This window comes from Procambarus clarkii, chromosome 56 (genome assembly GCF_040958095.1).
Source record: "Procambarus clarkii isolate CNS0578487 chromosome 56, FALCON_Pclarkii_2.0, whole genome shotgun sequence".
Lineage (NCBI taxonomy): Eukaryota > Metazoa > Arthropoda > Malacostraca > Decapoda > Cambaridae > Procambarus > Procambarus clarkii.
Genome location: NC_091205.1, coordinates 8442647 through 8456576, shown reverse-complemented (window position 1 = coordinate 8456576; position 13930 = coordinate 8442647). Strand labels below are relative to the sequence as shown.

The 13930-nt window shown below is 46.9% G+C and overlaps 1 protein-coding gene across 1 annotated transcript in view; it reads left to right on the top strand.

The window, feature by feature from the left end:
- Positions 1-13930, top strand: part of LOC123770955 (glutamate receptor-like) — a 289684-nt gene that overhangs the window by 7802 nt on the left and 267952 nt on the right. The gene's annotated exons all lie outside the window — the stretch shown is intronic.

Genomic DNA, 13930 nt, shown 5'->3' with positions numbered 1-13930 from the left:
TTTTTTCCTGGGCCGGTTGTAGCATCATGGGTTTTTCTCGATATTTTCCTGGGCCGGTCATAGCATCAGGGTTTTTCTCAATTTGTTTTCTGGGCCAGTCGTAGCATCAGGGTTTTCTCAATTTTTGTCCAAGGCTGGTCGTAGCATCAGGGTTTTTCTCGATTTCTTTTTCTGGGCCGGTCGTAGCATCATGGGTTTTTTTCGATTTTTTTCCTGGGCCGGTCGTAGCACCCTGGGTTTCTCAATTTTTTTTTTACAAGTCGCTCTATGGCCCCTGCCATTTAGCTCAAGGGGATTAAAAGGCCAGTCCCTGTCATAGTCGAATTTCGTTACCCCAGTGACCCATGCACAGGCATCGCTAATGGTCAATGACGTCACCAGGTAGCCGCTCAGTGACCCTGCACAGGTACATTCAAGGAGATTAAGAGGACGTGACTTGGCGCACCAGTTTTTAGTTACCTCTGCTAGTGATTGCCTTATAGTTCATGAATCCATTCAGTCACACCTCTATCATATCATATCTATTTCTTCGCCTTTCTAGAGAATGTAATTTAAGCTTTGTCAATCTTTCTTCGGAGATTGCTTATTGAGCATAGGGCAAAAGAAAAATGAAAACCCACTATCATCCATTTGTAAGAAAACAGTCCTTTGCCAGACATTGTGACTTCAATATGATTTCAGTAGTAATCCAATATTACTGCATAAATATACATATGCTCATCTCACATTCCCTCAAAAAACATGCCTCCCCACACCTTCCTGTAGCATATAACAAATCAAAATACTCATTCAGTGATCATATATATGGACTACATTGAGTAAAAAGCAAGCCTCTCATGTTTTGAAATAAGGCCTTCTGCAGTTACCTTCTCTGACATCATCATCCCTAATGCGGTGCGAGGCGCCAATATTCTAAATGAGGTTCCCAGGAGGTTCACACATTAGTACGAACCCTTCATCAGGCTTAATACCTCAACTGTACTCTGCTTCATCAGACGATATTCAGCTACATTGGCTCGTATTTTCGCTCATATTTTCTGTTATTCATTTCATAAACCCTATCAAACCATCCTAACCTAACTTATTATATAACAAACACATTCTACAGACCAGTTGTTGTTGTTGTTTAGCGACATCACGAAAAGCGGCCTCAGTACAGGGATAGGATATTATAAGCAATTAGCATATAAGTGTTAAGGTACCACAACACCTGACTGTTCAACTATGTATGACGTCACCAGATGGCCAATGTGGCCTTTAGCGTTCTACTGGGATATGTACTGTATTTAATGTTATTATTCAAAAATGGCTAGACTAGCCATCCCCACCTAACCTAATCAGAGGTTTGAGTTTATATATTTTAGTCAACCCAACCAAATTATCCAACTTCGCTATATTGTATCTATCAACTCAACCATGTATATTTGTGAAATTTGCAAGGCTCCTAAACTAGGACCATTCCACCTGTGCCAGGCGAGATGTGCTGAAAGTAGTATAACATTCACCGCCAATCCTCGGCATCAGTGCGTTATTTACTGTATACAATGTTCAGAGATATCTCGTGGACATTATGATAACATTTGTCCCCCGTGCTCCAAAGTGATTTGTGCTACCCGTAAGTATCCTTGTGGTTATAACATTTGTTACGCGTCATAGTATATTTATAGATACTATAGAAAATTGATCAATAGCAACTAAATTTATATATGAATTATTATTTACAATTATTTGTAGAGCTATACATCTATGCAGCATTCCTTAAAAATATATATGTATAACTGTTACGAACCCGGATCCAGCGTCCGAGCCTGGAGCAGTGACAACCACGCCATCTGTGGGTCAGCTCCCGAAACCCCCGCCAAACGGACGACGACACCTGGTGAGGACAGCGTGTACTGGCCTCGAGGACCAGTTTCCAGTCTGGTTCCGCGCTCAACACCGCCGCTCCTGACCTCTGGTGAGGTGGTGCTCCGACGACAGCGCCATCTATGGGCTGGATACGTCAGGTGTTTGTGCCCGAGCCCGTAAGTGAGGTGTATTAGTGTCCCGGTTATTGATGACGTGTCTGCTTACAGAGCCGACCTGGGACCACTGTGATGGAAGTGGAGTCAGTCTACCCGAGGCAGCCAGTCTCCATACCTTGAACGTTGCTGCAGCTGTTGTGAAGTCGTCCCCCCGGAAGAACACTGTGGTGTGTTAGCCTGCCAGTGGAGTGGCAGTAAGAGGATTTACCCGGGACCGACTGTTGGAGACGATCATCCACTGGGGTATTGAGGACAGGAGGGTGATTTGTGATATCACACGAGACTCCTGTCTAGGGCGTACCCCTTATATCGTTCGTGGAGTGGCCGTACCAGCCTTGGTGGCTCAGTACCTGCCAGTAGACCAGCTGGACGTGTGGTTGACGGCCTCCACGACGGTGCCCCCAGTGGACCTGTGTTTTGGCTGACCTGTGGCCAGGGTAGGCTCAACTTCTTTGGATATTTCGTTGTGTGGCCACGAAGAAGCACCACGGACTCAGCACCGAGAGTTGTAGCACCAGCGTCTTCAGCAGAAGACAACGATTATGGATTAATCCCCTTGTATAGTGTTAATACCCCCCCCCCCCTTGTGTAACCGTTTTATATATTATTTATTGGTGACGGACATTATATAATATTAAGTTCTTAGCTTTCTTTCCCTACTCCCTTTAAGTTACTTGCGTCACGGATCTCATCCCTTGATAGCCAATACTGGCTTGGGAACGGATACATATATCTTCCTCTAACAACATCAGAGTAAGGACCCCGTTGCGTCCCGAGAGGGCCGTAACAATAACTATATAAATTGATTGAAATCTACAGGTCACCACCTCGATGCATGTCCATTTTGCATGTATCTAGATGACCCCAAGTCTGATACTAGTTCTGATTCAGAGTACTCAGATGTATCATCGCACCAAAGCGTCCAATATGAAACTAAGTCAATTACACTATTCTGCTATGCCATTCCCAATTCCTGTCAGATATATTTATATAAATCTCATTTATCATCATCAATTATTATCATCATTATCATTTATATGATTTTAGGCTCGCCAACTCAGCAAGTAGTGGAGGTGGAGGAAGAATATCCTCGTTGAAGACATGGTGAAGAGCCTAGCACGAGCCAAGCTCGCTCTCGAACACCAGAAGATAATTACAACAGGGAAAGTTCTAATTGTAAGTAACATCCTCAATAATTATTATTATCAGCATATTTCAATAACGACATTATTATTATTATTAAATTTCCTATAGATTTTATTTTATTTATTGAAATCATTATTCTTGTTACTTATAGGTTCGCAACTGGAGGACGAAGAAAAATCCCTGCATTTGGTTTGGGAAGCAGATTCTGATATGGATGCCAGCCAGCCTATCGCTAATTCCCCCCCACCACCTCAGGAACAGCAGCAGCAGCAGGTAGATGTTGTACTTCCTCCTCTACCAGAAGTTTTAGAAGTGATCAATAATTTCAATGGGGGGTACAAAATACAAGTCACAGCTTCGTATCATCCTTTGCAGATGACACAAAAATCAGTATGAAAATTACCTCGGCTGAGGACATTGAAAAACTTCAAGCTGATATTAATAAAGTTTTCGACTGGGCATCAGAAAATAACATGATGTTTAACAGTGATAAATTCCAGGTACTCAGGTACGGTAAAAATGAGGACCTTAAACATAATACAGAGTACAAAACACAATCAAATGTACCCATAGTAGGAAAACAGCATGTAAAGGATTTGGGAATAATAATGTCTGACGACCTAACGTTTAAGGAGCATAACCAAGCAAATATTGTGACAGCCAGAAAAATGATAGGATGGATTACGAGAACTTTAGAATCCAGGGATCCCATCACAATGGTTTTACTCTTCAAGTCACTTGTGTTGTCCCGTCTTGAGTACTGCTCAGTACTCACTTCCCCCTTCAGAGCAGGAGAGATTGCTGAAATAGAGGGAATACAGAGAACATATACGGCACGCATAGACGCAATAAAGCACCTAAATTATTGGGATCGTCTCAAAGCCCTCCAAATGTACTCACTAGAAAGAAGACGAGAGAGATATCAAATAATATACACCTGGAAGATACTGGAGGGCCAAGTACCAAATCTACACAGTAAAATAACAACGTACTGGAGTGAACGACATGGAAGAAAATGTAGATTAGAACCAGTGAATAGCAGAGGTGCCATAGGCACAATCAGAGAACACTGTATAAACATCAGAGGTCCGCGGTTGTTCAACGTCCTCCCAGCAAGCATAAGAAATATTGCCGGAACAACCGTGGACATTTTCAAGAGGAAACTAGATTTATTCCTCCAAGGAGTGCCGGACCAACCGGCCTGTGGTGGGTATGTGGGCCTGCGGGCCGCTCCAAGCAACAGCCTGGTGGACCAAACTCTCACAAGTCGAGCCTGGCCTCGGGCCGGGCTTGGGGAGTAGAAGAACTCCCAGAACCCCATCAACCAGGTATCAACATACGCCATTCATATAGCATCCCAGATTATGCCCAAGGAGATCCTGCCCATTATTTGACTATATATCATGATTATTTATCCGGCAATTAGAATCCTTATTTGATGCCGTTCATCCCAGTTTCCCTCCTGCCCTTTTAATATACCCTGATTTTTCTTTTAATTTACAACGGCTTAATCAAGAAAATGAACCTGATTTTGAGGGAGAGTTGCCCATAAGGGCTGAACAACGCACTGTATCGAGGCGTGATTCTAGTTTTGTCGTAGATTAATGGATCGCTGAACTGGATAATAAGTTAGAAGAGTTCCTTGCCGAGACAGAAGGTTCGAGTCTAGCTATTCAGAGCATTTCTGATTTTTATATCAATTCTATAGTTGTTCAGCATCCCGTCCGTCTAGGTAATTATGTACCGTATCCAGATGGATTACGTGGTAAACAACTTATTTTCAACCCTAAAGGTGAACAAAATGCTTGTTTGATCCAATGTTTGGCAGTATACGTATGCCTAGCTCAGGGGATGATATTAGATAATATCAAAAAACGTTCCAAGTCAGCCAGGTGGTGTCTCAAATTCGTTCGTTGGAGTAAAGATATCGAAATACCCATCACGTATGATAACATCAATAAAATAGAAAGCATAAATAAATTAAGTATATTTATCTATGTGCTCACTCGTGAAGATAATAGGTACTACATTGATATTTAGTCACATCTCGAGACAAATTCCAAAAGCTTGCACGTAATCCGTTCATCAATCTTCGCTCAACAAAATACATCGTTTTGATGAATGGATTACGTGCATGCTTTTGGAATTTGTCTCGAGATGTGACTAAATAATGCTGATCACACTATTTACTCACATTTGTCAAACTCTTGCTGTAAATTGCATTTGATACCAGCTTGAAAGCTTTACACTTAATGGCGCAAGGTGTATTCGAACGTCCACGAGCATTTGTTTCAACAAATTCCTTAAGGTACTTGCTTTGTCGGAATTCATAAACTGTATTTACCTTAGCTACTTCCAATCCCAATTTCATCAGCATCTGAAGCAAATCCAAATTGACCAAGTAATCTTTTTGGGGGAGATGTGAGGCAATTAATTTATAGTTTTTCTTGGGGAGTTTGCGATCTTCGGTATTTAAAATGTGTCTGCTATAATCGGACAGAAGATCAGTAGAAATATTAGCATGCAACAGGGTTTATGGCAAATCATCGGTGTATCGTGCCCCCTCAGGTGCTACATGCTTGGTATCACACATGATCCAATAACCCATATTCCCCATCACAAGTAATATTTTCCAATCCTTGTTGGAGCCAATCATCGCATTCGGCAGCAGATAATCTACGGATCCCGCCTTGAGAAAGCAGTTCTGTCATACAGGTGGCGTATAGGCCATTAAAATCCAAATACAAAATATATTTATCAGTGCTAGAAGGATCAGCACCCGTATGCTCATATTCTACACGTGTGTGTTGTCGTACAACATAGGTAAATCCGCCTCTTAGATTTCTACGCAATACATCGTACAAATGGGGGATCAGAAATAGTCTAAGACAGCTTGACTCTTAAACAAGAAAGCGTCCCATGCAAAACTAGATAACGAGACATAGTGAGTAATGTCTAACTTGTACAGCTCAAGCATGGTCTTGCACCATACAGAAAACACATCACACAATAGTCCAGTATCTACTTTCAAATAGACCTTCAAGTAATCCCCAATGGTCTTGCATTCCGCTAATCTAAAGACTTCTTTAGCATGTGTATAATCGGTCTCGCTTATGGTCTCGTGTTTTAAACTATTGTAGAAGGCTTCGGGAGGAGGAAGACCCGGTTCATCTAATTTCTCCAAAGATGAAATATAGTCATAACAGAATACCTGTTTGCCTGTCTTTAATAAATGGTGGGCGGCTACAGGGACATCATCTAGCATAACGGAGGTGTAAGTGGTGGGTTTACCTTCCTTGATATGTTCTTTAGCTAGTTTTTCCAGCTCACCATTCAATAAAGCCAGACTATCCATAAACCGAAGTTTACCAATATCTACTTTCATGAACTTAAATCCATCTTTGGAGGCAATATCAATTTTACGGTTAGGGAGGTTAGACAATTCCCTTAAAATCACCCCGAGGTAATAAGCAGCATTGTGAGAGAAAGTGTACATTTATAAGAATTTCTGCACAACATGTTACACCTACGGCAATAGGTGCAAGATAATTATTAAATTCAATAGCATGACCCCCTCCCCGCTCAGCTCGTTGTCGCCGTGTGGGGGCTTCGTGGGCGGCTGCCGGAGTGTGATGCTCCTTAGGACAGTCCTCTGTCCTTTTCTAGCCTTGTGCTCCTGCTGCCGTCCTCTCCAATTCTGCTGAGCACCTTTTCCTTTTCCTTCTGTTTCGTTTTTCTCCCCCCTCTTCTCCTATCTGCTTGCCGTTTCCTGCCGACCTTTTGCTCGTTCTGGTTCTTCCATGGACTTCTTCTATTTTGACGCCCGGGTGCTTGAGGAGGCATGCTCATGCACCCGTAGAACTGCAGTACCCGACGTCGAGAGCGAGGGGAACCTTTTATTGTCAATCCCCACTTCGTCACTGAACCCGATCTCGACGGACTGTCGGTTTCTTAAGGTGGCGTTTGTGGGGCGTATACTCACGACGCACCCCTAGGAGGCCCCGACAAGATCGGCGATAGCTTCTTGTTGGGTGTCCTGCCTCTAATTGTGGCTCCATGGTGGGTGTGGGGGCACATTCGTGAGTGAATTCTTCTTCTCGTCAAGATGATAACCCCTGTTTCGGCTGTTTCTGGCTTACCTTCTCAGGCTCGTGGGGTGGGCGACCAAGCCCCCGAGTCGGTCCGTATTGGAAGACCGGGCTCTGTAGCCTCCGCTGCATTGGGCCCCGACCTTGCTCCTCCTTTGGCCTCTCTGACTCCTTCCCCTGGCTCCCCTCCCTCCTCTGTGGTTGGGTCGAGCCCCAAGCCCCCAGTGGTGACTACCTCGTCCCCTGGCGCGGCTCCTTCTCTAGTTGTAACTACTGCGCCTTTTAACCCCTCTCTCTCTGGGGGTTCTCACCGCCGTCCTCGTCACGGCCGCCCTCGCTCGATTCCTTCCAGTTCTGCTACCTATCAAGCCTTGTTTGGTCCCGCTTCGTGGGCCAAATATTTTGATCTCCTCCCTCTTGATTCTGCGCCTCCTGACGATTTCTCCCTTCATCGACATCTCATTGATTCCGTGGATGCCTCCATTACTTTCAACCCCACTCGTCTCGGTACACGTGTCGTTGCTGCTCCTTCTCAGGATGCTGCTTCCCGCTTGGCTGCCTTATCCTGCCTTGGCGAGACCCCCGTTCGGGTCTCGAAGAACGCTCAGTTGAATGCCAGTGTTGGCACTATTTTGCTCCCGCCCCATGTTGCAACCGGTGTTCGGGACCTGCGCGACTGCCACGACGATATTCGACATATCCTCGCTGCCCAGGGCCATTCTATTCTCCAGGTGGACACATTTACTCGTCCCCCTCGTGGTAGTCGCCGTCAACCCCTCCGGGTTGTGAAGATTACCTTTGATGGTAGGACCCTTCCACCCTCTGTCATTCTTGCTGGTGCCAGGTGCTCTGTCCAGGAGTACATTCCTTCTCCTCGGCTCTGCAACAAGTGCTGGAGGTTTGGGCATGGTGCCCTCCGCTGCTCCGGGACTGTCTCTCTCTGTCCTTTGTGTGGTGGCGAAGGTCACTCTAAGTCGGAGTGCACTTCTCCCCAGGCTCGTTGCCTCAACTGCGGTGAGGCCCATCCTACCTTCTCCCGTGCGTGTGTCCATTACAAGCTTGAGGCAGCCGTCCTCAACCTGAAGCACCGGGAGCGTTTATCTTTTCCTGAGGCGAGGCGCCAGGTTCGCCGGCTCCCGCCTTATGCTAATATCTCTTATGCTCGCGTGTTGCGCTCTTCCTCTCCTCGTCCTTCCCGCCTTCCTCAGACTCACAACCGTTTCCGGGCCTTGGACCCTGATGCGCCCACTGCCCCCTCCTCTGTTCCTTTGGGTTCTCTCCCGAAGGATCCTCCTCCTGGTCCTCTGTCTGGGGTTCCCCTTCCTTCTACCCGGTCTGTCGTGTCTTCTGTGTCTTCTTCCTTGTCCCCTTCCGATCCTCCTTCCCATCCTCTTCCTCCATCTATCGGCTCTCCCCACCGCCTGTCGGTGCGGGCGGATGTCCATCGCTCTCCTAACGGCCGTCGTGTGTGCTCTCGTTCGGCTTCTCCTGTTGAGACACTGGAATCCGTTGCCCGGTACGTAGTTGCTGGGACACCGGTCTCTTTAAGTCAGAAGCGTAAGCCTGGCTCCTCTCCTTCCTCTTCCCCGGCGGGTAAGAAGGCTTCGCTTTCTTCCTCAGCTCCTCCTTCTGGCTCTGTTGCTCCTTCCCCTCCCGTTTCAGTGCTTGCGCCCCCTGTTCCTGCTATGGAGGTTTCTTTGGCCCCTGCTTCCCTTTCGGTTGCTGCTCTTGCTGGGGTGCGCTCCCCTCTTTCTACTCCCCCTCCTCCTGCTGCTGTCCTTGACGGCTCCTCTCCGTTGTCTCCTCCTCTTCCTCCTCCTCCTCCTCCTCCTCCGGACCCTGCCCGCCCACCTCTGATCTGTTCTCCCGTTTCCTTCCCTCCGTCTTTGCTCAGTTTACCCATGCCCCCTAACCCTGACTTTGCTGACCCTGATCCCGACCCTGATATTCTTTAACGTGCTCTGTTGCTCTTTCGCCTTTGTTCCTTCCTTGTTCTCTGTTTTTGTCCTTTCTCTTCTCGTCGTTGTCCATTCTTCAATGGAACGTTCGAGGTTATTACGCCAATTTCCTCGAACTCCAACTTCTGATTTCGCGGTTTTCGCCCCTCTGTGTCTGTCTCCAGGAGCCAATGCTTGGTGCTCGTCCTGGTCGTTTTCGTGGCTATTCCTTTCTCTCCCCCCCCCCCCAGCCATTGCTGGGGCTTCTAATTCTTCTGCTCTCTTGATTCGGGCTGATGTTCCCTTTGTTCCTTTACTTTTTCCTTCGCCTCTCCATTGTTCTGCTGCTCGTATCTTTGTGGGGAAATGGTACACAGTTTGTTCCATTTATCTCCCCCCGAGTGTCCCGCTCTCTCTTCCTGATTTGAAACACCTCCTGGACTCCTTGCCGGAGCCTGTGCTCCTGCTGGGTGACTTCAATTGTCGTCATTCTCTTTGGGGTGACGTTCTGACGAATACCCGGGGTCGCCTCCTTGAGCTGTTTCTCCTCTCTTCTTCCCTGTCTCTTCTGAATTCTGCTGAGCCCACTCATTTGGACTCTCGGACTCGCACCCTTTCTTGTCTTGATCTTTCTCTCTGCTCTTCTTCTCTTTACTTAGATTTCACGTGGCAGGTTCTTGATGACCTCCATGGAAGTGATCATTTCCCCATCCTTGTTTCCTTTTTCTCTTTTCGCCCTTCCCTCTCTTTCCCTAGGTGGCAGTTTGCTAAGGCAGACTGGACCCTATTTACCCTCAGTGCTGCTCTCCCTGACCTCTCCCTTCTGCCTCTCTCTCGCGCTCTCCTCCTTTTTCATGACACTGTCTTCAACGCTGCCCTCCGCTTTATTCCTCGCTCTTCCTCTCGGGGTCCACGGAAGTGCGTTCCCTGGTGGAATGCGGACTGTGCTCGGGCTGTCCGCTGTAAGCGTGCAGCCTGGAAGAGGCACCGCCGTAGGCAGACGACCGATTCTTTTCTTTTCTTTCGGAAAGCGAGTGCGGTGGCCCGTAGGGCCATCCGTACGGCTAAACGTGAATGTTGGGCATCTTATGTCTCAACAATTACGTCCGAGACCCCTCTGGCCCAGATCTGGAAGCGTATCCGCAAGATAGCGGGTAAGTTCGTTCCCGATGTTTCACCGGTCCTTCACCTCCATGATACTCTTGTGGCGGACCCGTTGCAGGTCGCTTCCGAACTGGGTTCCCACTTTTCTTCTGTTAGCTCTGGTCTTCATCTTCCCCAATCTTTCCTTCTTCGTAAACCTGTCCTTGAGTCTCGTCCTTTAGATTTCTGCACTCATCTTCAGCTTCCCTATAATGATCCCTTCTCTCTCTCTGAACTTCGTTCTGCCCTGGCCCTCTGCGGTTCTACGGCGGCGGGCTCTGATGGTATTCATTATGAGATGCTTCGCCATCTCCCTCCGAGCACGTCTCAGTATTTACTGAGTCTGTATAATCGGATCTGGGAGTCGTCGTCAGTCCCTGAGGACTGGCTCGATGCCGTTGTCCTCCCTGTTCGCAAACCGGGGTCTCTGGGTACTTCCCCTAAGGACTTTCGCCCTATTGCTCTCACCAGTTGTGTCTGCAAACTCTTTGAACGTATGGTTAACGTTCGTCTGATGTGGTTTCTGGAACACCATCACCTCCTCTCCCCTTCTCAATTTGGTTTCCGCAAGTGCCGCAGCACGACAGATGTCCTGGTGAACTTGGAGGTCTATATTCGTACTGCTTTTGCTGCGAAGACCTCCGTTGTTGCCGTCCTTTTTGACCTAGAAAAGGCTTACGACACCACTTGGCGTTATCATATCCTATCTCAACTTCATTCTTTTGGCCTTCGTGGTTATCTCCCTCTCTTTCTCCGCAGCTTCCTCTCTCGTCGTTCCTTTCGGGTGCGCCTTGGTACCGCTCTCTCTCCCTCTTTTCAGCAATACGAAGGTGTGCCCCAGGGTAGTGTTCTGAGCACTACTCTTTTTCTTGTTGCCCTCAATGGTCTTCTTTCCTCTCTTCCTTCTGGTGTCTTCTCCGCTCTCTATGTCGATGATCTTACCCTTTGTTGTCAGGGTGATGATTCGCCTCTCCTTCAACGCCGGCTTCAACTTGCAATTGATGCAGTGTCGTCTTGGGGCACAGGTCATGGCTTCAAGTTCTCTACTTCTAAGACTTGTGCCATGACTTTTACGCGGAAACGGGTTGTTCTTCGTCCCTCTTTGTCACTTTATGGTCATCCCCTTGAATACAAAGATTCCGCGAAGCTTTTGGGGTTATTCCTTGACACTCGTTTGTCTTGGTCTCCTCATATCTCTTACCTCCGTGTTGAGTGCTCTAAGGCCCTTACCCTCCTTCGGGTCTTGTCCCATACTTCTTGGGGGGCAGATAGGCGCACTCTCCTTGCTTTACATTCCTCTCTCGTCCTGTCTAAGCTCGATTATGGTTGCCCTGCTTACTCGTCTGCTTCTCCTTCTACTCTTCGCCGTCTTGATGCTTTGCACCATACTGGGTTGCGCCTCAGTTCTGGTGCCTTTCGTTCGACTCCCATCCTTAGCTTATATGTTGACACTGGCTTCCTGTCTCTCCAGGACCGCCGTGATCGCTACTGTCTTCGCTATCTTGCGCGGTCCTTGCAACATCCTTCCTCTCGCCTCTGTCGTGCTTTAACTTTTACCCCTCCTGCGGTTCCTGTTCCTCTTCACCACCTCCCTCTTTCTGTCCGGTTATCTCGCCTACAGGATTCTCTCTCCGTTCGTATTTCTGATGTTTCTCCTCGTGTTGTTCCTTCTTTGCCCCCGTGGAGGGTCCCTCTTCCGCGGTTTTGTACTTCCTTGACCCGTATCACTAAAGCTTTTACCCCTCCTACGGTTCTAAAACGCCTTTTCCTCGAGCACTTTTCTTCTCACTCCCGCTCCGTTTCTGTCTTCACCGATGGGTCTAAGTCAGCGGACGGTGTTGGCTACTCTGTTGTTTTTCCTGATTGCACTTATATGTGTCGCTTGCCTCCGGAGACTAGCATCTTTACAGTGGAACTTTATGCTATTCTCTATGCTCTTCGTCTCCTGCTTTCTCGTTGTCAGTCTTCCTTTGTGGTTGTTGTTGACTCTCGTAGTGCCCTCATGGCTCTCGGGTCCTTTAATCCGGTTCATCCAGTAGTTGTCGAGATCCAGCATTGGCTGTTTCTCGTTCACAGTAAATTCAAGTCGGTTGAGTTTTGTTGGGTTCCCAGCCATATTGGTGTGTCTTTAAATGAGCGTGCGGATGCTGCCGCTAAGGAAGCTGTCCGCTCTTGTCCCATCTCTCGTAAAGGCATTCCGTATTCCGACTTTTACCCGGTTATCCATTCCTCAGTCCTTACCCGTTGGCAGGCTTCTTGGTTGTCTGTTACTGGTAACAAGCTACGTACTCTTAAATGTTGTGTTTCCTCGTGGCCGTCCTCCTTCCACCGTAACCGGCGGTGGGAAACAGCTCTGGCGAGGTTGCGTATTGGCCATACTCGCTTAACCCATGGTCACTTGATGGAGCGCCGCCCTGCTCCTTATTGTCCTAGTTGCATTGTTCCTCTTACGGTCGTGCATGTCCTTCTTGAATGTCCTGACTTCCAGGACGAGCGTGTGTCTTGCTTTCCGACCGCCCCTCGCGGTCACCTGTCCCTCGATAGAATTCTTGGCGACTCAGATACTTTTGATATCGTTCGCCTTATGCGTTTTTGTTCTCGTATTGGCATCCTTGGTGATATTTAGCGCCCTCTGATTATTTTGCGTATTTGATGGTGCTACATAGCCTTCCCGGTTTGGTGCCTTCTTTTGATAATTACTTACTTACTCAATAGCATGATCATGATGACGGTGCTTGTCTTTAGCCGATTTAAATGGTCTATAGCACATTTGACATGTGGTCTGACGTCTATAAGCTTGTCAATGTTCACGTGTCATAGATATTTTGAATTTTGGCTTGGTAGATTTAATTCTCTTCCATGACTTCTCCAAAGTATCTATGAAATGATTTACAGGGTCTTCCCCCATATAAGTCAATTTCTCTACCACCTCCAATTCCCTGTTGATGATGATAAAAGCATATGCCACAGCTTTGTGATGCTTCTCGATCATACCTTGGGGATTGGAGGGGTCCAACAAGCACTCGAAATCATAATATGCCGTATGTGAAGATCCATAGGCACGACTAGTTTCTTGAACTTGATTTTATGACCTTCAGGGTAAAATTTCAATGTTTGTTTAACTTCGCATGACTCTGCGTGATCCCGCATCGCATCAGGCGCTAAATGAATTAAAACATGAATGGCAGAAATTATGATTGTTAGGAATATTATTTGCATTACCGCGCATGTTGCGAACGTATTGATTGAAATCTTTAATGAGTACGAGATGCTCACCCTCTAACATGAGCAATGGTACTTTTCAGGAGGAATGTTCCCTGCCTTTTCTAGTGTAGCGAGTTAATCTTATACTCGCTCCATTATCTCATTATCTTAATAGCATAACTAATTACAGAAGCTACAATCCTTCCCCCAATTACAGGTAATACTCTTCTCACCTTGTTGGAGGAAGCTGAGGTGTAATCACCATATAAGCAACGATTTGATGAATAGAAGACAGTTCTATTTCCACAATATATAGCACTCGCTAATTCAATATAGCAATATAGCTCAATATAGCACTCGGCGTGTACAGTCCTAATCGACCCAAGAC